Source organism: Pleurodeles waltl, unplaced genomic scaffold (assembly GCF_031143425.1).
Source record: "Pleurodeles waltl isolate 20211129_DDA unplaced genomic scaffold, aPleWal1.hap1.20221129 scaffold_69, whole genome shotgun sequence".
Taxonomy (NCBI): Eukaryota; Metazoa; Chordata; class Amphibia; order Caudata; family Salamandridae; genus Pleurodeles; species Pleurodeles waltl.
The window spans coordinates 453,096-477,854 of record NW_027150390.1 but is presented as its reverse complement, the minus strand read 5'-3'; the positions used below and the strand labels follow the sequence as shown (position 1 = coordinate 477,854).

The 24,759-nt window shown below is 47.0% G+C and overlaps 5 non-coding genes across 5 annotated transcripts; all 5 read left to right on the top strand.

Moving 5' to 3' along the window:
* The first annotated feature begins 1,160 nt into the window (after positions 1 to 1,160).
* On the top strand, positions 1,161 to 1,232 carry TRNAG-UCC (transfer RNA glycine (anticodon UCC)). The gene has a single exon. It is a non-coding gene; the product is annotated as a tRNA-Gly (tRNA).
* Positions 1,233 to 2,764: 1,532 nt separating this feature from the next.
* Positions 2,765 to 2,836, top strand: TRNAG-UCC (transfer RNA glycine (anticodon UCC)). The gene has a single exon. It is a non-coding gene; the product is annotated as a tRNA-Gly (tRNA).
* A 10,059-nt stretch (positions 2,837 to 12,895) lies between these two features.
* Positions 12,896 to 12,967, top strand: TRNAG-UCC (transfer RNA glycine (anticodon UCC)). Its single transcript has one exon. It is a non-coding gene; the product is annotated as a tRNA-Gly (tRNA).
* Positions 12,968 to 17,698: 4,731 nt separating this feature from the next.
* On the top strand, positions 17,699 to 17,770 carry TRNAG-UCC (transfer RNA glycine (anticodon UCC)). Its single transcript has one exon. It is a non-coding gene; the product is annotated as a tRNA-Gly (tRNA).
* Positions 17,771 to 19,301: 1,531 nt separating this feature from the next.
* Positions 19,302 to 19,373, top strand: TRNAG-UCC (transfer RNA glycine (anticodon UCC)). Its single transcript has one exon. It is a non-coding gene; the product is annotated as a tRNA-Gly (tRNA).
* The last annotated feature ends 5,386 nt before the right edge of the window (positions 19,374 to 24,759 follow it).

Genomic DNA, 24,759 nt, shown 5'->3' with positions numbered 1-24,759 from the left:
CATTTTCTGCATATTTGTGCTCTTACCTGAAAGCAGCGCCACCTTGTAGTCATCGCAGGCAACTGCAGCATACAACCAAATTTATCCGAGAGCAAGGTGAAAGAAACTCAAGGGAACAGCCCCTGTCTGCAGCAGGAAGGTTGGCTGCTTCGAATGGACAGAACTTCCAGTCCTAAGTCCACTCACGTCCTGAACACTCCCAAACGCTCATACCGGGCAAGCCCTCACCGGGTGCACCTCTGGCTCCCAGGTGAGGCCAAAACCTGAGCATGGTAGCGCAGGATCACAGAGAAGGAGCGGGTGGGGGTGCTTCTGTCTTGACAAAGGCGTGACATGGCTAGTGACTGAGAGGGCCTTGACTTACCCCTATGACTGACTGTGAGAGGGGAAGGCGAAGACTTTCTGCACCCAGCATGCCTTGTGACATTCTTAGGCAAATGAGGTGAGAGCCCTGCCAGAATAGCTCCAGCGATCCCATGCCACTCCTCTGAAGGCTCCTGATCTGCATAACCACAGCATTTTGAGCAGGAAGCAGAGTGGCGCAGCGGAAGCGTGCTGGGCCCATAACCCAGAGGTCGATGGATCGAAACCATCCTCTGCTAGCATGGATTGATTTTTTTTCTTGTGAGGACCACTCTCTCGTTTCCACGCTGCCAGAGCGGAAAAAAGCAGGCTTGTGCCAGCTTTTTGTGGGAAGAGACTGCTCAACTATCGGTCTCTGCTCAAAGTCAGGGAGACAGATGGTCAGAGAATCAACCCTACACTTCAAAGGAAATGATGCACAGTTATGACCATTAACGAAAGATGGGACCCTCGCACTTCTTTCTGAGCCTGCTTGGAACGTTATTATTCCCTTTTTTTGTCCTGCTATTATCAATCTCCTGTGAATTTCGTGGAGCTGTTTTCTTTCTCTACCCTGCTGTTTTTCCCTTGCTGCCAATATATGCTTATTTCAATGATTTGAACTGCTGCTTTCCCTTTCTCCTTTTCTGCGCAGCTTTTGCATTGGTTTCAATCTCCAGTTCCTTAGCAGTTGCAAGAACTTTTTTCCTGATTTTCATGTTGGTCTGTAAACCAAAAATACCTCTGATACTGGTGCAATATAGTCATTGAACTCAGGGTTGTGATGTCTAGAGTTTAAAAAAAACATATTTCATGGAGCGTTGGTGGTATAGTGGTGAGCATAGCTGCCTTCCGAGCAGTTGACCCGGGTTCGATTCCCGGCCAACGCAGTGCTAATATTTATACATTAAGCAAGCTGTAGCTATTCTAACGCAATATGTTTAAAAAAATAGAAATATCTTGACCAGATTACTCAGCTATTAGATAAATAATAAACAAAGACATAGGCAGGCATCCCAAAAGCCCCGTCTGCGACTTTCTATGTCCTGAAATTTTTATATTTTACAAACAGCAGTCACCACTCACAACTGCTGGTAATAAATGGGCTGCAGGGGGGCAGGCAATGAAACGGCTAAGCCCTTCTGCCCGACCAGCCTTTAGAACTGCAGCATCTCTGCAGTAAAAAGTGTTTCAGGTCAATATCTCTCCCCTGGAAAAAATGTGCGAGACCCACCACCGATAAATGTGGCAAAAGTCCCCAACATTTTCTTCATATTTGTGCTCTTACCTGAAAGCAGCGCCACCTTGTAGTCATCGCAGGCAACTGCAGCATACAACCAAATTTATCCGAGAGCAAGGTGAAAGAAACTCAAGGGAACAGCCCCTGTCTGCAGCAGGAAGGTTGGCTGCTTCGAATGGACAGAACTTCCAGTCCTAAGTCCACTCACGTCCTGAACACTCCCAAACGCTCATACCGGGCAAGCCCTCACCGGGTGCACCTCTGGCTCCCAGGTGAGGCCAAAACCTGAGCATGGTAGCGCAGGATCACAGAGAAGGAGCGGGTGGGGGTGCTTCTGTCTTGACAAAGGCGTGACATGGCTAGTGACTGAGAGGGCCTTGACTTTCCCCTACGACTGACTGTGAGAGGGGAAGGCGAAGACTTTCTGCACCCAGCATGCCTTGTGACATTCTTAGGCAAATGAGGTGAGAGCCCTGCCAGAATAGCTCCAGCGATCCCATGCCACTCCTCTGAAGGCTCCTGATCTGCATAGCCACAGCATTTTGAGCAGGAAGCAGAGTGGCGCAGCGGAAGCGTGCTGGGCCCATAACCCAGAGGTCGATGGATCGAAACCATCCTCTGCTAGCATGGATTGATTTTTTTTCTTGTGAGGACCACTCTCTCGTTTCCACGCTGCCAGAGCGGAAAAAAGCAGGCTTGTGCCAGCTTTTTGTGGGAAGAGACTGCTCAACTATCGGTCTCTGCTCAAAGTCAGGGAGACAGATGGTCAGAGAATCAACCCTACACTTCAAAGGAAATGATGCACAGTTATGACCATTAACGAAAGATGGGACCCTCGCACTTCTTTCTGAGCCTGCTTGGAACGTTATTATTCCCTTTTTTTGTCCTGCTATTATCAATCTCCTGTGAATTTCGTGGAGCTGTTTTCTTTCTCTACCCTGCTGTTTTTCCCTTGCTGCCAATATATGCTTATTTCAATGATTTGAACTGCTGCTTTCCGTTTCTCCTTTTCTGCGCAGCTTTTGCATTGGTTTCAATCTCCAGTTCCTTAGCAGTTGCAAGAACTTTTTTCCTGATTTTCATGTTGGTCTGTAAACCAAAAATACCTCTGATACTAGTGCAATATAGTCATTGAACTCAGGGTTGTGATGTCTAGAGTTTAAAAAAAACATATGCAATGGAGCGTTGGTGGTATAGTGGTGAGCATAGCTGCCTTCCAAGCAGTTGACCCGGGTTCAATTCCCGGCCAACGCAGTGTTAATATTTATACATTAAGCAAGCTGTAGCTATTCTAACGCAATATGTTAAAAAAGAGAGAAATATCTTGACCAGATTACTCAGCTATTAGATAAATAATAAACAAAGACATAGGCAGGCATCCCAAAAGCCCCGTCTGCGACTTTCTATGTCCTGAAATTTTTATATTTTACAAACAGCAGTCACCACTCACAACTGCTGGTAATAAATGGGCTGCAGGGGGGGCAGGCAATAAAACGGCTAAGCCCTTCTGCCCGACCAGCCTTTAGAACTGCAGCATCTCTGCAGTAAAAAGTGTTTCAGGTCAATATCTCTCCCCTGGAAAAAATGTGCGAGACCCGCCACCGATAAATGTGGCAAAAGTCCCCAACATTTTCTGCATATTTGTGCTCTTACCTGAAAGCAGCGCCACCTTCTAGTCATCGCAGGCAACTGCAGCATACAACCAAATTTATCCGAGAGCAAGGTGAAAGAAACCCAAGGGAACAGGCCCTGTCTGCAGCAGGAAGGTTGGCTGCTTCGAATGGACAGAACTTCCAGTCCTAAGTCCACTCACGTCCTGAACACTGCCAAACGCTCGCCCTTACCGGGTGCACCTCTGGCTCCCAGGTGAGGCCAAAACCTGAGCATGGTAGCGCAGGATCACAGAGAAGGAGCGGGTGGGGGTGCTTCTGTCTTGACAAAGGCGTGACATGGCTAGTGACTGAGAGGGCCTTGACTTTCCCCTATGACTGACTGTGAGAGGGGAAGGCGAAGACTTTCTGCACCCAGCATGCCTTGTGACATTCTTAGGCAAATTAGGTGAGAGCCCTGCCAGAATAGCTCCAGTGATCCCATGCCACTCCTCTGAAGGCTCCTGATCTGCATAACCACAGAATTTTGAGCAGGAAGCAGAGTGGCGCAGCGCATGCGTGCTGGGCCCATAACCCAGAGGTCGATGGATCAAAACCATCCTCTGCTAGCATGGATTGATTTTTTTTCTTGTGAGGACCACTCTCTCGTTTCCACGCTGCCAGAGCGGAAAAAAGCAGGCTTGTGCCAGCTTTTTGTGGGAAGAGACTACTCAACTATCGGTCTCTGCTCAAAGTCAGGGAGACAGATGGTCAGAGAATCAACCCTACACTTCAAAGGAAATGATGCACAGTTATGACCATTAACGAAAGATGGGACCCTCGCACTTCTTTCTGAGCCTGCTTGGAACGTTATTATTCCCTTTTTTTGTCCTGCTATTATCAATCTCCTGTGAATTTCGTGGAGCTGTTTTCTTTCTCTACCCTACTGTTTTTCCCTTGCTGCCAATATATGCTTATTTCAATGATTTGAACTGCTGCTTTCCCTTTCTCCTTTTCTGCGCAGCTTTTGCATTGGTTTCAATCTCCAGTTCCTTAGCAGTTGCAAGAACTTTTTTCCTGATTTTCATGTTGGTCTGTAAACCAAAAATACCTCTGATACTGGAGCAATATAGTCATTGTACTCAGGGTTGTGATGTCTAGAGTTTTAAAAAAACATATGCCACGGAGCGTTGGTGGTATACTGGTGAGGATAGCTGCCTTCCAAGCAGTTGACCAGGGTTCGATTCCCGGCCAACGCAGTGCTAATATTTACACATTAAGCAAACTGTAGCTATTCTAACGCAATATGTTAAAAAATAGAGAAATATCTTGACCACATTACTCAGCTATTAGATAAATAATAAACAAAGACATAGGCAGGCATCCCAAAAGCTCTGTCTGCGACTTTCTATGTCATGAAATTTTTATATTTTACAAACAGCAGTCACCACTCACAACTGCTGGTAATAAATGGGCTGCAGGGGGGCAGGCAATGAAACGGCTAAGCCCTTCTGCCCGACCAGCCTTTAGAACTGCAGCATCTCTGCAGTATAAAGTGTTTCAGGTCAATATCTCTCCCCTGGAAAAAATGTGCGAGACCCACCACCGATAAATGTGGTAAAAGTCCCCAACATTTTCTGCATATTTGTGCTCTTACCTGAAAGCAGCGCCACCTTGTAGTCATCGCAGGCAACTGCAGCATACAACCAAATTTATCCGAGAGCAAGGTGAAAGAAACCCAAGGGAACAGCCCCTGTCTGCAGTAGGAAGGTTGGCTGCTTGGAATGGACAGAACTTCCAGTCCTGAGTCCACTCACGTCCCGAACGCTCCCAAACGCTCATACCAGGCAAGCCCTCACCGGGTGCACCTCTGGCTCCCAGGTAAGGCCAAAACCTGAGCATGGTAACGCAGGATCACAGAGAAGGAGCGAGTGGGGGTGCTTCTGTCTTGACAAAGGCGTGACATGGCTAGTGACTGAGAGGGCCTTGACTTTCCCCTATGACTGACTGTGAGAGGGGAAGGCGAAGATTTTCTGCACCCAGCATGCCTTGTGACATTCTTAGGCAAATGAGGTGAGAGCCCTGCCAGAATAGCTCCAGCGATCCCATGCCACTCCTCTGAAGGCTCCTGATCAGCATAACCACAGCATTTTGAACAGGAAGCAGAGTGGTGCAGCGGAAGCGTGCTGGGCCCATAACCCAGAGGTCGATGGATCGAAACCATCCTCTGCTAGCATGGATTGATTTTTTTTCTTGTGAGGACCACTCTCTCGTTTCCACGCTGCCAGAGCGGAAAACAGCAGGATTGTGCCAGCTTTTTGTGGGAAGAGACTGCTCGACTATCGGTCTCTGCTCAAAGTCAGGGAGGCAGATGGTCAGAGAATCAGCCCTACACTTCAAAGGAAATGATGCACAGTTATGACCATTAACGAAAGATGGGACCCTCGCACTTCTTTCTGAGCCTGCTTGGAACGTTATTATTCCCTTTTTTTGTCCTGCTAATATCAATCTCCTGTGAATTTCGTGGAGCTGTTTTCTTTCTCTACCCTGCTGTTTTTCCCTTGCTGCCAATATATGCTTATTTCAATGATTTGAACTGCTGCTTTCCCTTTCTCCTTTTCTGCGCAGCTTTTGCATTGGTTTCAATCTCCAGTTCCTTAGCAGTTGCAAGAACTTTTTTCCTGATTTTCATGTTGGTCTGTAAACCAAAAATACCTCTGATACTGGTGCAATATAGTCATTGAACTCAGGGTTGTGATGTCTAGAGTTTAAAAAAAACATATGCAATGGAGCGTTGGTGGTATAGTGGTGAGCATAGCTGCCTTCCAAACAGTTGACCCGGGTTCAATTCCCGGCCAACGCAGTGTTAATATTTATACATTAAGCAAGCTGTAGCTATTCTAACGCAATATGTTAAAAAAGAGAGAAATATCTTGACCAGATTACTCAGCTATTAGATAAATAATAAACAAAGACATAGGCAGGCATCCCAAAAGCCCCGTCTGCGACTTTCTATGTCCTGAAATTTTTATATTTTACAAACAGCAGTCACCACTCACAACTGCTGGTAATAAATGGGCTGCAGGGGGGGCAGGCAATGAAACGGCTAAGCCCTTCTGCCCGACCAGCCTTTAGAACTGCAGCATCTCTGCAGTAAAAAGTGTTTCAGGTCAATATCTCTCCCCTGGAAAAAATGTGCGAGACCCACCACCGATAAATGTGGCAAAAGTCCCCAACATTTTCTGCATATTTGTGCTCTTACCTGAAAGCAGCGCCACCTTGTAGTCATCGCAGGCAACTGCAGCATACAACCAAATTTATCCGAGAGCAAGGTGAAAGAAACCCAAGGGAACAGCCCCTGTCTGCAGTAGGAAGGTTGGCTGCTTCGAATGGACAGAACTTCCAGTCCTAAGTCCACTCACGTCCTGAACGCTCCCAAACGCTCATACCGGGCAAGCCCTTACCGGGTGCACCTCTGGCTCCCAGGTGAGGCCAAAACCTGAGCATGGTAGCGCAGGATCACAGAGAAGGAGCGGGTGGGGGTGCTTCTGTCTTGACAAAGGCGTGACATGGCTAGTGACTGAGAGGGCCTTGACTTTCCCCTATGACTGACTGTGAGAGGGGAAGGCGAAGACTTTCTGCACCCAGCATGCCTTGTGACATTCTTAGGCAAATTAGGTGAGAGCCCTGGAAGAATAGCTCCAGCGATCCCATGCCACTCCTCTGAAGGCTCCTGATCTGCATAACCACAGAATTTTGAGCAGGAAGCAGAGTGGCGCAGCGCAAGCGTGCTGGGCCCTAACCCAGAGGTCGATGGATCAAAACCATCCTCTGCTAGCATGGATTGATTTTTTTTCTTGTGAGGACCACTCTCTCGTTTCCACGCTGCCAGAGCGGAAAAAAGCAGGCTTGTGCCAGCTTTTTGTGGGAAGAGACTGCTCAACTATCGGTCTCTGCTCAAAGTCAGGGAGACAGATGGTCAGAGAATCAACCCTACACTTCAAAGGAAATGATGCACAGTTATGACCATTAACGAAAGATGGGACCCTCGCACTTCTTTCTGAGCCTGCTTGGAACGTTATTATTCCCTTTTTTTGTCCTGCTATTATCAATCTCCTGTGAATTTCGTGGAGCTGTTTTCTTTCTCTACCCTACTGTTTTTCCCTTGCTGCCAATATATGCTTATTTCAATGATTTGAACTGCTGCTTTCCCTTTCTCCTTTTCTGCGCAGCTTTTGCATTGGTGTTAGAAATGGGGTCTTTGGTTGACAGTCAGGTTACCCCCTGTTCAAGCAAGGACCCTCACTCTAGTTAGGATAAAAGAGAATCACCCTCAGCTAACCCCTGCTTACCCCCTTGGTAGCTTGGCAGAGCAGTAGGCTTAACCTCAGAGTGCTGGGCGTAAAGTATTTGTACCAACACACACAGTAACTTAATGAAAACACTACAAAATGACACAACACCAGTTTAGAAAAATAGGAAATATTTATCTAGACAAAACAAGACCAAAACGACAAAAATCCAACATACACAAGTCAAGTTATGATTTTTAAAAGGTTTAAAATAAAAAGAGTCTTTAGGTAGTTGTATCACCACACTAGCGCTGCTAGCGTGAAAATGTACCTGGTTTGCGGCAAAAATAACCCCGCACGGGCGGTGTGCGTCGAAAATAACCCGGCACGGGCATATGCGTCGAAAACAGCTCGGCTCGGCGAGGCGCGTCGAAAAAGCCAGCCACGCGACGGTCCGAAGTCCCGCGGCGCTGGTTGCGATCTCTCAGCCTTCGTCAGCGATGCTGCGCGTCGTTTCTCCTGCTCCGGGCGTCGATTCTCCGGTCGCGTTTCCAGCGGCGTCGTTTCTCAGCTGCGGAGCCGGCGTCGCGTCGTTTTCTCAGCCGCGATCGGATTCGCGTCGATCTTTTCTCCGCACGGTGCGCGGTGCGTGTATTTTTGTCCTTAGGCTGCCAGCCTCTCCTTTCAGGGTCCCAGGAACTGGAAGGGCACCACAGAGCAGAGTAGGGGTCTCTCCAGAGACTCCAGGTGCTGGCAGGAAGAAGTCTTTGCTATCCCTGAGACTTCAATAACAGGAGGCAAGCTCTACATCAAGCCCTTGGAGATTTCTTCTTCAAGATGGAAGGCACACAAAGTCCAGTCTTTGCCCTCTTACTCTGGCAGAAGCAGCACTGCAGGAAAGCTCCACAAAGCACAGTCACAGGCAGGGCAGCACTTGTTCCTCAGCGATCAGCTCTTCTCCAGGCAGAGGTTCCCCTTGATTCCAGAAGTGTTTCTAAAGTTTGTAAGTTTGGGTGCCCTTCTTATACCCATTTTAGTCTTTGAAGTCACCTTCCTTCAAAGGGGACTCACACCTTCTTGTGAAATCCTGCCTTGCCCAGGCAAGGCATCAGACACACACCAGGGGGCTGGAGACAGCATTGTCAGAGGCAGGCACAGTCCTTTCAGATGAGAGTGACCACTCCACCCCTCCCTCCTAGCAGAGATGGCTAATCAGGAAATGCAGATCACACCCCAGCTCCCTTTGTGTCACTGTCTGGTGTGAGGTGAAAAACAACCCAACTGTCAACTGACCCAGACAGGGAATCCACAAACAAGGCAGAGTCACAGAATGGTTTAAGCAAGAAAATGCTCACTTTCTAAAAGTGGCATTTTCAAACGCACAATCTCAAAATCAACTTTACTAAAAGATGCATTTTTAAATTGTGAGTTCAGGGATCCCAAACTCCACCTGTCCATCTCTTCTCTAGGGGAATCTACACTTTAATCATATTTAAAGGTAGCCCCCATATTATCCTATGAGAGAGACAGACCTTGCAACAGTGAAAACGAAATTGGCAGTATTTCACTGTCAGGACATATAAACCACATTACTATATGTCCTACCTTATCCATACACTGCACCCTGCCCTTGGGGCTACCTAGGGCATACCTTAGGGGTGCCTTACATGTAAGGAAAGGGAAGGTTTAGGCCTGGCAAGTGGGTACACTTGCCAAGTCGAATTTACAGTGTAAGAATACACATACAGACACTGCAGTGGCAGGTCTGAGACATGATTACAGAGCTACTTATGTGGGTGGCACAACCAGTGCTGCAGGCCCACTAGTAGCATTTGATTTACAGGCCCTGGCACCTCTAGTGCACATTACTAGGGACTTACTAGTAATTCAAATATGCCAATCATGGATGAACCACTTACATATAATTTAAACAGGAGCACTTGCACTTTAGCACTGGTTAGCAGTGGTAAAGTGCCCAGAGTAACAAAAACAGCAAAATCAGAGTCCAGCACACATCAACAACCTGGGGAACAGAGGCAAAAAGTTAAGGGAGACCACGCCAAGGATGAAAAGTCTAACAATTGGTTTCAATCTCCAGTTCCTTAGCAGTTGCAAGAACTTTTTTCCTGATTTTCATGTTGGTCTGTAAACCAAAAATACCTCTGATACTGGTGCAATATAGTCATTGTACTCAGGGTTGTGATGTCTAGAGTTTTAAAAAAACATATGCCACGGAGCGTTGGTGGTATACTGGTGAGCATAGCTGCCTTCCAAGCAGTTGACCAGGGTTCGATTCCCGGCCAACGCAGTGCTAATATTTATACATTAAGCAAGCTGTAGCTATTCTAACGCAATATGTTAAAAAAAAGAGAAATATCTTGACCAGATTACTCAGCTATTAGATAAATAATAAACAAAGACATAGGCAGGCATCCCAAAAGCTCTGTCTGCGACTTTCTATGTCATGAAATTTTTATATTTTACAAACAGCAGTCACCACTCACAACTGCTGGTAATAAATGGGCTGCAGGGGGGCAGGCAATGAAACGGCTAAGCCCTTCTGCCCGACCAGCCTTTAGAACTGCAGCATCTCTGCAGTATAAAGTGTTTCAGGTCAATATCTCTCCCCTGGAAAAAATGTGCGAGACCCACCACCGATAAATGTGGTAAAAGTCCCCAACATTTTCTGCATATTTGTGCTCTTACCTGAAAGCAGCGCCACCTTGTAGTCATCGCAGGCAACTGCAGCATACAACCAAATTTATCCGAGAGCAAGGTGAAAGAAACCCAAGGGAACAGCCCCTGTCTGCAGTAGGAAGGTTGGCTGCTTGGAATGGACAGAACTTCCAGTCCTGAGTCCACTCACGTCCCGAACGCTCCCAAACGCTCATACCAGGCAAGCCCTCACTGGGTGCACCTCTGGCTCCCAGGTAAGGCCAAAACCTGAGCATGGTAACGCAGGATCACAGAGAAGGAGCGAGTGGGGGTGCTTCTGTCTTGACAAAGGCGTGACATGGCTAGTGACTGAGAGGGCCTTGACTTTCCCCTATGACTGACTGTGAGAGGGGAAGGCGAAGATTTTCTGCACCCAGCATGCCTTGTGACATTCTTAGGCAAATGAGGTGAGAGCCCTGCCAGAATAGCTCCAGCGATCCCATGCCACTCCTCTGAAGGCTCCTGATCAGCATAACCACAGCATTTTGAACAGGAAGCAGAGTGGTGCAGCGGAAGCGTGCTGGGCCCATAACCCAGAGGTCGATGGATCGAAACCATCCTCTGCTAGCATGGATTGATTTTTTTTCTTGTGAGGACCACTCTCTCGTTTCCACGCTGCCAGAGCGGAAAACAGCAGGATTGTGCCAGCTTTTTGTGGGAAGAGACTGCTCGACTATCGGTCTCTGCTCAAAGTCAGGGAGACAGATGGTCAGAGAATCAACCCTACACTTCAAAGGAAATGATGCACAGTTATGACCATTAACGAAAGATGGGACCCTCGCACTTCTTTCTGAGCCTGCTTGGAACGTTATTATTCCCTTTTTTTGTCCTGCTATTATCAATCTCCTGTGAATTTCGTGGAGCTGTTTTCTTTCTCTACCCTGCTGTTTTTCCCTTGCTGCCAATATATGCTTATTTCAATGATTTGAACTGCTGCTTTCCCTTTCTCCTTTTCTGCGCAGCTTTTGCATTGGTTTCAATCTCCAGTTCCTTAGCAGTTGCAAGAACTTTTTTCCTGATTTTCATGTTGGTCTGTAAACCAAAAATACCTCTGATACTGGTGCAATATAGTCATTGAACTCAGGGTTGTGATGTCTAGAGTTTTAAAAAAACATATGCCACGGAGCTTTGGTGGTATAGTGGTGAGCATAGCTGCCTTCCAAGCAGTTGACCTGGGTTCGATTCCCGGCCAACGCAGTGCTAATATTTATACATTAAGCAAGCTGTAGCTATTCTAACGCAATATGTTAAAAAAAAGAGAAATATCTTGACCAGATTACTCAGCTATTAGATAAATAATAAACAAAGACATAGGCAGGCATCCCAAAAGCTCCGTCTGCGACTTTCTATCCTGAAATTTTTATATTTTACAAACAGCAGTCACCACTCACAACTGCTGGTAATAAATGGGCTGCAGGGGGGCAGGCAATGAAACGGCTAAGCCCTTCTGCCCGACCAGCCTTTAGAACTGCAGCATCTCTGCAGTAAAAAGTGTTTCAGGTCAATATCTCTCCCCTGGAAAAAATGTGCGAGACCCACCACCGATAAATGTGGTAAAAGTCCCCAACATTTTCTGCATATTTGTGCTCTTACCTGAAAGCAGCGCCACCTTGTAGTCATCGCAGGCAACAGCAGCATACAACCAAATTTATCCGAGAGCAAGGTGAAAGAAACCCAAGGGAACAGCCCCTGTCTGCAGCAAGAAGGTTGACTGCTTCGAATGGACAGAACTTCCAGTCCTAAGTCCACTCACATCCCTAACGCTCCTACCGGGCAAGCCCTCACCAGGTGCACCTCTGGCTCCCAGGTAAGGCCAAAACCTGAGCATGGTAGCGCAGGATCACAGAGAAGGAGCGGGTGGGGGTGCTTCTGTCTTGACAAAGGCGTGACATGGCTAGTGACTGAGAGGGCCTTGACTTTCCCCTATGACTGACTGTGAGAGGGGAAGGCGAAGATTTTCTGCACCCAGCATGCCTTGTGACATTCTTAGGCAAATGAGGTGAGAGCCCTGCCAGAATAGCTCCAGCGATCCCATGCCACTCCTCTGAAGGTTCCTGATCTGCATAACCACAGCATTTTGAGCAGGAAGCAGAGTGGCGCAGCGGAAGCGTGCTGGGCCCATAACCCAGAGGTCGATGGATCGAAACCATCCTCTGCTAGCATGGATTGATTTTTTTTCTTGTGAGGACCACTCTCTCGTTTCCACGCTGCCAGAGCGGAAAACAGCAGGCTTGTGCCAGCTTTTTGTGGGAAGAGACTGCTCAACTATCGGTCTCTGCTCAAAGTCAGGGAGACAGATGGTCAGAGAATCAACCCTACACTTCAAAGGAAATGATGCACAGTTATGACCATTAACGAAAGATGGGACCCTCGCACTTCTTTCTGAGCCTGCTTGGAACGTTATTATTCCCTTTTTTTGTCCTGCTATTATCAATCTCCTGTGAATTTCGTGGAGCTGTTTTCTTTCTCTACCCTGCTGTTTTTCCCTTGCTGCCAATATATGCTTATTTCAATGATTTGAACTGCTGCTTTCCCTTTCTCCTTTTCTGCGCAGCTTTTGCATTGGTTTCAATCTCCAGTTCCTTAGCAGTTGCAAGAACTTTTTTCCTGATTTTCATGTTGGTCTGTAAACCAAAAATACCTCTGATACTGGTGCAATATAGTCATTGAACTCAGGGTTGTGATGTCTAGAGTTTAAAAAAAACATATGCCACGGAGCGTTGGTGGTATAGTGGTGAGCATAGCTGCCTTCCAAGCAGTTGACCCGGGTTCGATTCCCGGCCAACGCAGAGCTAATATTTATACATTAAGCAAGCTGTAGCTATTCTAACGCAATATGTTAAAAAAAAGAGAAATATCTTGACCAGATTACTCAGCTATTAGATAAATAATAAACAAAGACATAGACAGGCATCCCAAAAGCTCCGTCTGCGACTTTCTATGTCCTGAAATTGTTATATTTTACAAACAGCAGTCACCACTCACAATTGCTGGTAATAAATTGGCTGCAGGGGGGCAGGCAATGAAACGGCTAAGCCCTTCTGCCCGACCAGCCTTTAGAACTGCAGCATCTCTGCAGTAAAAAGTGTTTCAGGTCAATATCTCTCCCCTGGAAAAAATGTGCGAGACCCACCACCGATAAATGTGGCAAAAGTCCCCAACATTTTCTGCATATTTGTGCTCTTACCTGAAAGCAGCGCCACCTTTTAGTCATCGCAGGCAACTGCAGCATACAACCAAATTTATCCGAGAGCAAGGTGAAAGAAACCCAAGGGAACAGCCCCTGTCTGCAGCAGGAAGGTTGGCTGCTTTGAATGGACAGAACTTCCAGTCCTAAGTCCACTCACGTCCAGAACGCTCCCAAACGCTCATACCGGGCAAGCCCTCACTGGGTGCACCTCTGGCTCCTAGGTAAGGCCAAAACCTGAGCATGGTAGCGCAGGATCACAGAGAAGGAGCGGGTGGGGGTGCTTCTGTCTTGACAAAGGCGTGACATGGCTAGTGACTGAGAGGGCCTTGACTTTCCCCTATGACTGACTGTGAGAGGGGAAGGCGAAGATTTTCTGCACCCAGCATGCCTTGTGACATTCTTAGGCAAATGAGGTGAGAGCCCTGCCAGAATAGCTCCAGCGATCCCATGCCACTCCTCTGAAGGCTCCTGATCAGCATAACCACAGCATTTTGAACAGGAAGCAGAGTGGCGCAGCGGAAGCGTGCTGGGCCCATAACCCAGAGGTCGATGGATCGAAACCATCCTCTGCTAGCATGGATTGATTTTTTTTCTTGTGAGGACCACTCTCTCGTTTCCACGCTGCCAGAGCGGAAAACAGAAGGCTTGTGCCAGCTTTTTGTGGGAAGAGACTGCTCAACTATCGGTCTCTGCTCAAAGTCAGGGAGACAGATGGTCAGAGAATCAACCCTACACTTCAAAGGAAATGATGCACAGTTATGACCATTAACGAAAGATGGGACCCTCGCACTTCTTTCTGAGCCTGCTTGGAACGTTATTATTCCCTTTTTTTGTCCTGCTATTATCAATCTCCTGTGAATTTCGTGGAGCTGTTTTCTTTCTCTACCCTGCTGTTTTTCCCTTGCTGCCAATATATGCTTATTTCAATGATTTGAACTGCTGCTTTCCCTTTCTCCTTTTCTGCGCAGCTTTTGCATTGGTTTCAATCTCCAGTTCCTTAGCAGTTGCAAGAACTTTATTCCTGATTTTCATGTTGGTCTGTAAACCAAAAATACCTCTGATACTGGTGCAATATAGTCATTGAACTCAGGGTTGTGATGTCTAGAGTTTAAAAAAAACATATGCCATGGAGCGTTGGTGGTATAGTGGTGAGCATAGCTGCCTTCCAAGCAGTTGACCCGGGTTTGATTCCTGGCCAACGCAGTGCTAATATTTATACATTAAGCAAGCTGTAGCTATTGTAACGCAATATGTTAAAAAAAAAGAGAAATATCTTGACCAGATTATTCAGCTATTAGATAAATAATAAACAAAGACATAGGCAGGCATCCCAAAAGCCCCGTCTGCGACTTTCTATGTCCTGAAATTTTTATATTTTACAAACAGCAGTCACCACTCACAACTGCTGGTAATAAATGGGCTGCAGGGGGGCAGGCAATGAAACGGCTAAGCCCTTCTGCCCGACCAGCCTTTAGAACTGCAGCATCTCTGCAGTAAAAAGTGTTTCAGGTCAATATCTCTCCCCTGGAAAAAATGGGCGAGACCCACCACCGATAAATGTGGTAAAAGTCCCCAACATTTTCTGCATATTTGTGCTCTTACCTGAAAGCAGCGCCACCTTGTAGTCATCGCAGGCAACTGCAGCATACAACCAAATTTATCCGAGAGCAAGGTGAAAGAAACCCAAGGGAACAGCCCCTGTCTAAAGTAGGAAGGTTGGCTGCTTGGAATGGACAGAACTTCCAGTCCTAAGTCCACTCACGTCCCGAACGCTCCCAAACGCTCATACCAGGCAAGCCCTCACCGGGTGCACCTCTGGCTCCCAGGGAAGGCCAAAACCTGAGCATGGTAGCGCAGGATCACAGAGAAGGAGCGAGTGGGGGTGCTTCTGTCTTGACAAAGGCGTGACATGGCTAGTGACTGAGAGGGCCTTGACTTTCCCCTATGACTGACTGTGAGAGGGGAAGGCGAAGATTTTCTGCACCCAGCATGCCTTGTGACATTCTTAGGCAAATGAGGTGAGAGCCCTGCCAGAATAGCTCCAGCGATCCCATGCCACTCCTCTGAAGGCTCCTGTTCTGCATAACCACAGCATTTTGAACAGGAAGCAGAGTGGCGCAGCGGAAGCGTGCTGGGCCCATAACCCAGAGGTCGATGGATCGAAACCATTCTCTGCTACCATGGATTGATTTTTTTTCTTGTGAGGACCACTCTCTCGTTTCCACGCTGCCAGAGCGGAAAACAGCAGGCTTGTGCCAGCTTTTTGTGGGATGAGACTGCTCAACTATCGGTCTCTGCTCAAAGTAAGGGAGACAGATGGTCAGAGAATCAACCCTACACTTCAAAGGAAATGATGCACAGTTATGACCATTAAAGAAAGATGGGACCCTCGCACTTCTTTCTGAGCCTGCTTGGAACGTTATTATTCACTTTTTTTGTCCTGCTATTATCAATCTCCTGTGAATTTCGTGGAGCTGTTTTCTTTCTGTACCCTGCTGTTTTTCCCTTGCTGCCAATATATGCTTATTTCAATGATTTGAACTGCTGCTTTCCCTTTCTCCTTTTCTGCGCAGCTTTTGCATTGGTTTCAATCTCCAGTTCCTTAGCAGTTGCAAGAACTTTTTTCCTGATTTTCATGTTGGTCTGTAAACCAAAAATACCTCTGATACTGGTGCAATATAGTCATTGAACTCAGGGTTGTGATGTCTAGAGTTTTAAAAAAACATATGCCATGGAGCGTTGGTGGTATAGTGGTGAGCGTAGCTGCCTTCCAAGCAGTTGACCCGGGTTCGATTCCTGGCCAACGCAGTGCTAATATTTATAAATTAAGCAAGCTGTAGCTATTCTAACGCAATATGTTAAAAAAAAGAGAAATATCTTGACCAGATTACTCAGCTATTAGATAAATAATAAACAAAGACATAGGCAGGCATCCCAAAAGCCCCGTCTGCGACTTTCTATGTCCTGAAATTTTTATATTTTACAAACAGCAGTCACCACTCACAACTGCTGGTAATAAATGGGCTGCAGGGGGGCAGGCAATGAAACGGCTAAGCCCTTCTGCCCGACCAGCCTTTAGAACTGCAGCATCTCTGCAGTAAAAAGTGTTTCAGGTCAATATCTCTCCCCTGGAAAAAATGTGCGAGACCCACCACCGATAAATGTGGCAAAAGTCCCCAACATTTTCTGCATATTTGTGCTCTTACCTGAAAGCAGCGCCACCTTGTAGTCATCGCAGGCAACTGCAGCATACAACCAAATTTATCCGAGAGCAAGGTGAAAGAAACCCAAGGGAACAGCCCCTGTCTGCAGCAGGAAGGTTGGCTGCTTTGAATGGACAGAACTTCCAGTCCTAAGTCCACTCACGTCCCGAACGCTCCTACCGGGCAAGCCCTCACCGGGTGCACCTCTGGCTCCCAGGTAAGGTCAAAACCTGAGCATGGTAGCGCAGGATCACAGAGAAGGAGCGGGTGGGGGTGCTTCTGTCTTGACAAAGGCGTGACATGGCTAGTGACTGAGAGGGCCTTGACTTTCCCCTATGACTGACTGTGAGAGGGGAAGGCGAAGATTTTCTGCACCCATCATGCCTTGTGACATTCTTAGGCAAATGAGGTGAGAGCCCTGCCAGAATAGCTCCAGCGATCCCATGCCACTCCTCTGAAGGCTCCTGATCTGCATAACCACAGCATTTTGAGCAGGAAGCAGAGTGGCGCAGCGGAAGCGTGCTGGACCCATAACCCAGAGGTCGATGGATCGAAACTATCCTCAGCTAGCATGGATTGATTTTTTTTCTTGTGAGGACCACTCTCTCGTTTCCACGCTGCCAGAGCGGAAAACAGCAGGCTTGTGCCAGCTTTTTGTGGGAAGAGACTGCTCAACTATCGGTCTCTGCTCAAAGTCAGGGAGACAGATTGTCAGAGAATCAACCCTACACTTCAAAGGAAATGATGCACAGTTATGACCATTAACGAAAGATGGGACCCTCGCACTTCTTTCTGAGCCTGCTTGGAACGTTATTATTCCCTTTTTTTGTCCTGCTATTATCAATCTCCTGTGAATTTCGTGGAGCTGTTTTCTTTCTCTACCCTGCTGTTTTTCCCTTGCTGCCAATATATGCTTATTTCAATGATTTGAACTGCTGCTTTCCGTTTCTCCTTTTCTGCGCAGCTTTTGCATTGGTTTCAATCTCCAGTTCCTTAGCAGTTGCAAGAACTTTTTTACTGATTTTCATGTTGGTCTGTAAACCAAAAATACCTCTGATACTGGTGCAATATAGTCATTGAACTCAGGGTTGTGATGTCTAGAGTTTAAAAAAAACATATGCCACGGAGCGTTGGTGGTATAGTGGTGAGCATAGCTGCCTTCCAAGCAGTTGACCCGGGTTCGATTCCCGGCCAACGCAGTGCTAATATTTATACATTAAGCAAGCTGTAGCTATTCTAACGCAATATGTTAAAAAAAATAGAAATATCTTGACCAGATTACTCAGCTATTAGATAAATAATAAACAAAGACATAGGCAGGCATCCCAAAAGCTCCGTCTGTGACTTTCTATGTCCTGAAATTTTTATATTTTACATACAGCAGTCACCACTCACAACTGCTGGTAATAAATGGGCTGCAGGGGGGCAGGCAATGAAACGGCTAAGCCCTTCTGCCCGACCAGCCTTTAGAACTGCAGCATCTCTGCAGTAAAAAGTGTTTCAGGTCAATATCTCTCCCCTGGAAAAAATGTGCGAGACCCACCACCGATAAATGTGGCAAAAGTCCCCAACATTTTCTGCATATTTGTGCTCTTACCTGAAAGCAGCGCCACCTTTTAGTCATCGCAGGCAACTGCAGCATACAACCAAATTTATCCGAGAGCAAGGTGAAAGAAACCCAAGGGAACAGCCCCTGTCTGCACCAGGAAGGTTGGCTGCTTCGAATGGACAGAACTTCCAGTCTAAGTCCACTCACGTCCCGAACGCTCCCAAACGCTCATACCGGGCAAGCCCTCACTGGGTGCACCTCTGGCTCCCAGGTAAGGCCAAAACCTGAGCATGGTAGCGCAGGATCACAGAGAAGGAGCGGGTGGGGGTGCTTCTGTCTTGACAAAGGCGTGACATGGCTAGTGACTGAGAGGGCCTTGACTTTCCCCTATGACTGACTGTGAGAGGGGAAGGCGAAGATTTTCTGCACCCAGCATGCCTTGTGACATTCTTAGGCAAATGAGGTGAGAGCCCTGCCAGAATAGCTCCAGCGATCCCATGCCACTCCTCTGAAGGCTCCTGATCAGCATAACCACAGCATTTTGAACAGGAAGCAGAGTGGCGCAGCGGAAGTGTGCTGGGCCCATACCCCAGAGGTCGATGCATCGAAACCATCCTCTGCTAGCATGGATTGATTTTTTTTCTTGTGAGGACCACTCTCTCGTTTCCACGCTGCCAGAGCGGAAAACAGCAGGCTTGTGCCAGCTTTTTGTGGGAAGAGACTGCTCAACTATCGGTCTCTGCTCAAAGTCAGGGAGACAGATGGTCAGAGAATCAACCCTACACTTCAAAGGAAATGATGCACAGTTATGACCATTAACGAAAGATGGGATACTCGCACTTCTTTCTGAGCCTGCTTGGAACGTTATTATTCCCTTTTTTTGTCCTGCTATTATCAATCTCCTGTGAATTTCGTGGAGCTGTTTTCTTTCTCTACCCTGCTGTTTTTCCCTTGCTGCCAATATATGCTTATTTCAATGATTTGAACTGCTGCTTTCCGTTTCTCCTTTTCTGCGCAGCTTTTGCATTGGTTTCAATCTCCAGTTCCTTAGCATTTGCAAGAATTTTTTTCCTGATTTTCATGTTGGTCTGTAAACCAAAAATACCTCTGATACTGGTGCAATATAGTCATTGAACTCAGGGTTGTGATGTCTAGAGTTTAAAAAAAACATATGCCACGGAGCGTTGGTGGTATAGTGGTGAGCATAGCTGCCTTCCAAGCAGTTGACCCGGGTTCGATTCCCGGCCAACGCAGTACTAATATTTATACATTAAGCAAGCTGTAGCTATTCTAACGCAATATGTTAAAAAAAAGAGAAATATCTTGACCAGATTACTCAGCTATTAGATAAATAATAAACAAAGACATAGGCAGGCATCCCAAAAGCTCCGTCTGCGACTTTCTATGTCCTGAAATTTTTATATTTTACAAACAGTAGTCACCACTCACAACTGCTGGTAATAAATGGCCTGCAGGGGGGCAGGCAATGAAACGGCTAAGCCCTTCTGCCCGACCAGCCTTTAGAACTGCAGCATCTCTGCAGTAAAAAGTGTTTCAGGTCAATATCTCTCCCCTGGAAAAAATGTGCGAGACCCACCACCGATAAATGTGGCAAAAGTCCCCAACATTTTCTGCATATTTGTGCTCTTACCTGAAAGCAGCGCCACCTTGTAGTCATCGCAGGCAACTGCAGCATACAACCAAATTTATCCGAGAGCAAGGTGAAAGAAACCCAAGGGAACAGCCCCTGTCTGCAGCAGGAAGGTTGGCTGCTTCGAATGGACAGAACTTCCAGCCCTAAGTCCACTCACGTCCCGAACGCTCCCAAACGCTCATACCGGGCAAGCCCTCACCGGGTGCACCTCTGGCTCCCAGGTAAGGCCAAAACCTGAGCATGGTAGCGCAGGATCACAGAGAAGGAGCGGATGGGGGTGCTTCTGTCTTGACAAAGGCGTGACATGGCTAGTGACTGAGAGGGCCTTGACTTTCCCCTATGACTGACTGTGAGAGGGGAAGGCGAAGATTTTCTGCACCCAGCATGCCTTGTGACATTCTTAGGCAAATGAGGTGAGAGCCCTGCCAGAATAGCTCCAGCGATCCCATGCCACTCCTCTGAAGGCTCCTGATCTGCATAACCACAGCATTTTGAACAGGAAGCAGAGTGGCACAGCGGAAGCGTGCTGGGCCCATAACCCAGAGGTCGATGGATCGAAACCATCCTCTGCTAGCATGGATTGATTTTTTTTCTTGTGAGGACCACTCTCTCGTTTCCACGCTGCCAGAGCGGAAAACAGCAGGCTTGTGCCAGCTTTTTGTGGGAAGAGACTGCTCAACTATCGGTCTCTGCTCAAAGTCAGGGAGACAGATGGTCAGAGAATCAACCCTACACTTCAAAGGAAATGATGCACAGTTATGACCATTAAAGAAAGATGGGACCCTCGCACTTCTTTCTGAGCCTGCTTGGAACGTTATTATTCCCTTTTTTTGTCCTGCTATTATCAATCTCCTGTGAATTTCGTGGAGCTGTTTTCTTTCTCTACCCTGCTGTTTTTCCCTTGCTGCCAATATATGCTTATTTCAATGATTTGAACTGCTGCTTTCCCTTTCTCCTTTTCTGCGCAGCTTTTGCATTGGTTTCAATCTCCAGTTCCTTAGCAGTTGCAAGAACTTTTTTCCTGATTTTCATGTTGGTCTGTAAACCAAAAATACCTCTGATACTGGTGCAATATAGTCATTGAACTCAGGGTTGTGATGTCTAGAGTTTAAAAAAAACATATGCCATGGAGCGTTGGTGTTATAGTGGTGAGCATAGCTGCCTTCCAAGCAATTGACCCGGGTTCAATTCCCTGCCAACGCAGTGCTAATATTTATACATTAAGCAAGCTGTAGCTATTCTAACGCAATATGTTAAAAAAAAGAGAAATATCTTGACCAGATTACTCAGCTATTAGATAAATAATAAACAAAGACATAGGCAGGCATCCCAAAAGCCCCGTCTGCGACTTTCTATGTCCTGAAATTTTTATATTTTACAAACAGCAGTCACCACTCACAACTGCTGGTAATAAATGGGCTGCAGGGGGGCAGGCAATGAAACGGCTAAGCCCTTCTGCCCGACCAGCCTTTAGAACTGCAGCATCTCTGCAGTAAAAAGTGTTTCAGGTCAATATCTCTCCCCTGGAAAAAATGTGCGAGACCCACCACCGATAAATGTGGCAAAAGTCCCCAACATTTTCTGCATATTTGTGCTCTTACCTGAAAGCAGCGCCACCTTGTAGTCATCGCAGGCAACTGCAGCATACAACCAAATTTATCCGAGAGCAAGGTGAAAGAAACCCAAGGGAACAGCCCCTGTCTGCAGCAGGAAGGTTGGCTGCTTCGAATGGACAGAACTTCCAGTCCTAAGTCCACTCACGTCCTGAACGCTCCCAAACGCTCATACCGGGCAAGCCCTCACCGGGTGCACCTCTGGCTCCCAGGTGAGGCCAAAACCTGAGCATGGTAGCGCAGGATCACAGAGAAGGAGCGGGTGGGGGTGCTTCTGTCTTGACAAAGGCGTGACATGGCTAGTGACTGAGAGGGCCTTGACTTTCCTATATGACTGACTGTGAGAGGGGAAGGCGAAGACTTTCTGCACCCAGCATGCCTTGTGACATTCTTAGGCAAATGAGGTGAGAGCCCTGCCAGAATAGCTCCAGCAATCCCATGCCACTCCTCTGAAGGCTCCTGATCTGCATAACCACAGCATTTTGAGCAGGAAGCAGAGTGGCGCAGCGGAAGCGTGCTGGGCCCATAACCCAGAGGTCGATGGATCGAAACCATCCTCTGCTAGCATGGATTGATTTTTTTTCTTGTGAGGACCACTCTCTCGTTTCCACGCTGCCAGAGCGGAAAACAGCAGGATTGTGCCAGCTTTTTGTGGGAAGAGACTGCTCAACTATCGGTCTCTGCTCAAAGTCAGGGAGACAGATGGTCAGAGAATTAACCCTACACTTCAAAGGAAATGATGCACAGTTATGACCATTAACGAAAGATGGGACCCTCGCACTTCTTTCTGAGCCTGCTTGGAACGTTATTATTCCCTTTTTTTGTCCTGCTATTATCAATCTCCTGTGAATTTCGTGGAGCTGTTTTCTTTCTCTACCCTGCTGTTTTTCCCTTGCTGCCAATATATGCTTATTTCAATGATTTGAACTGCTGCTTTCCCTTTCTCCTTTTCTGCGCAGCTTTTGCATTGGTTTCAATCTCCAGTTCCTTAGCAGTTGCAAGAACTTTTTTCCTGATTTTCATGTTGGTCTGTAAACCAAAAATACCTCTGATACTGGTGCAATATAGTCATTGAACTCAGGGTTGTGATGTCTAGAGTTTTAAAAAAACATATGCCACGGAGCTTTGGTGGTATAGTGGTGAGCATAGCTGCCTTCCAAGCAGTTGACCTGGGTTTGATTCCCGGCCAACGCAGTGCTAATATTTATACATTAAGCAAGCTGTAGCTATTCTAACGCAATATGTTAAAAAAAAGAGAAATATCTTGACCAGATTACTCAGCTATTAGATAAATAATAAACAAAGACATAGGCAGGCATCCCAAAAGCTCCGTCTGCGACTTTCTATGTCCTGAAATTTTTATATTTTACAAACAGCAGTCACCACTCACAACTGCTGGTAATAAATGGGCTGCAGGGGGGCAGGCAATGAAACGGCTATGCCCTTCTGCCCGACCAGCCTTTAGAACTGCAGCATCTCTGCAGTAAAAAGTGTTTCAGGTCAATATCTCTCCCCTGGATAAAATGTGCGAGACCCACCACCGATAAATGTGGTAAAAGTCCCCAACATTTTCTGCATATTTGTGCTCTTACCTGAAAGCAGCGCCACCTTGTAGTCATCGCAGGCAACTGCAGCATACAACCAAATTTATCCGAGAGCAAGGTGAAAGAAACCCAAGGGAACAGCCCCTGTCTGCAGCAGGAAGGTTGGCTGCTTCGAATGGACAGAACTTCCAGTCCTAAGTCCACTCACGTCCCGAACGCTCCTACCGGGCAAGCCCTCACCGGGTGCACCTCTTGCTCCCAGGTAAGGCCAAAACCTGAGCATGGTAGCACAGGATCACAGAGAAGGAGCGGGTGGGGGTGCTTCTGTCTTGACAAAGGTGTGACATGACTAGTGACTGAGAGGGCCTTGACTTTCCCCTATGACTGACTGTGAGAGGGGAAGGCGAAGATTTTCTGCACCCAGCATGCCTTGTGACATTCTTAGGCAAATGAGGTGAGAGCCCTGCCAGAATAGCTCCAGCGATCCCATGCCACTCCTCTGAAGGCTCCTGATCTGCATAACCACAGCATTTTGAGCAGGAAGCAGAGTGGCGCAGCGGAAGCATGCTGGGCCCATAACCCAGAGGTCGATGGATCGAAACCATCCTCTGCTAGCATGGATTGATTTTTTTTCTTGTGAGGACCACTCTCTCGTTTCCACGCTGCCAGAGCGGAAAACAGCAGGCTTGTGCCAGTTTTTTGTGGGAAAAGACTGCTCAACTATCGGTCTCTGCTCAAAGTCAGGGAGACAGATGGTCAGAGAATCAACCCTACACTTCAAAGGAAATGATGCACAGTTATGACCATTAACGAAAGATGGGACCCTCGCACTTCTTTCTGAGCCTGCTTGGAACGTTATTATTCCCTTTTTTTGTCCTGCTATTATCAATCTCCTGTGAATTTCGTGGAGCTGTTTTCTTTCTCTACCCTGCTGTTTTTCCCTTGCTGCCAATATATGCTTATTTCAATGATTTGAACTGCTGCTTTCCCTTTCTCCTTTTCTGCGCAGCTTTTGCATTGGTTTCAATCTCCAGTTCCTTAGAAGTTGCAAGAACTTTTTTCCTGATTTTCATGTTGGTCTGTAAACCAAAAATACCTCTGATACTGGAGCAATATAGTCATTGAACACAGGGTTGTGATGTCTAGAGTTTAAAAAAAACATATGCCACGGACCGTGGGTGGTATAGTGGTGAGCATAGCTGCCTTCCAAGCAGTTGACCCGGGTTCGATTCCCGGCCAACGCAGTGCTAGTATTTATACATTAAGCAAGCTGTAGCTATTCTAACGCAATATGTTAAAAAAAAGAGAAATATCTTGACCAGATTACTCAGCTATTAGATAAATAATAAACAAAGACATAGGCAGGCATCCCAAAAGCTCTGTCTGCGACTTTCTATGTCCTGAAATTTTTATATTTTACAAACAGCAGTCACCACTCACAACTGCTGGTAATAAATGGGCTGCAGGGGGGCAGGCAATGAAACGGCTAAGCCCTTCTGCCCGACCAGCCTTTAGAACTGAAGCATCTCTGCAGTAAAAAGTGTTTCAGGTCAATATCTCTCCCCTGGAAAAAATGTGCGAGACCCACCACCGATAAATGTGGTAAAAGTCCCCAACATTTTCTGCATATTTGTGCTCTTACCTGAAAGCAGCGCCACCTTGTAGTCATCGCAGGCAACTGCAGCATACAACCAAATTTATCCGAGAGCAAGGTGAAAGAAACCCAAGGGAACAGCCCCTGTCTGCAGTAGGAAGGTTGGCTGCTTGGAATGGACAGAACTTCCAGTCCTAAGTCCACTCACGTCCCGAACGCTCCCAAACGCTCAGA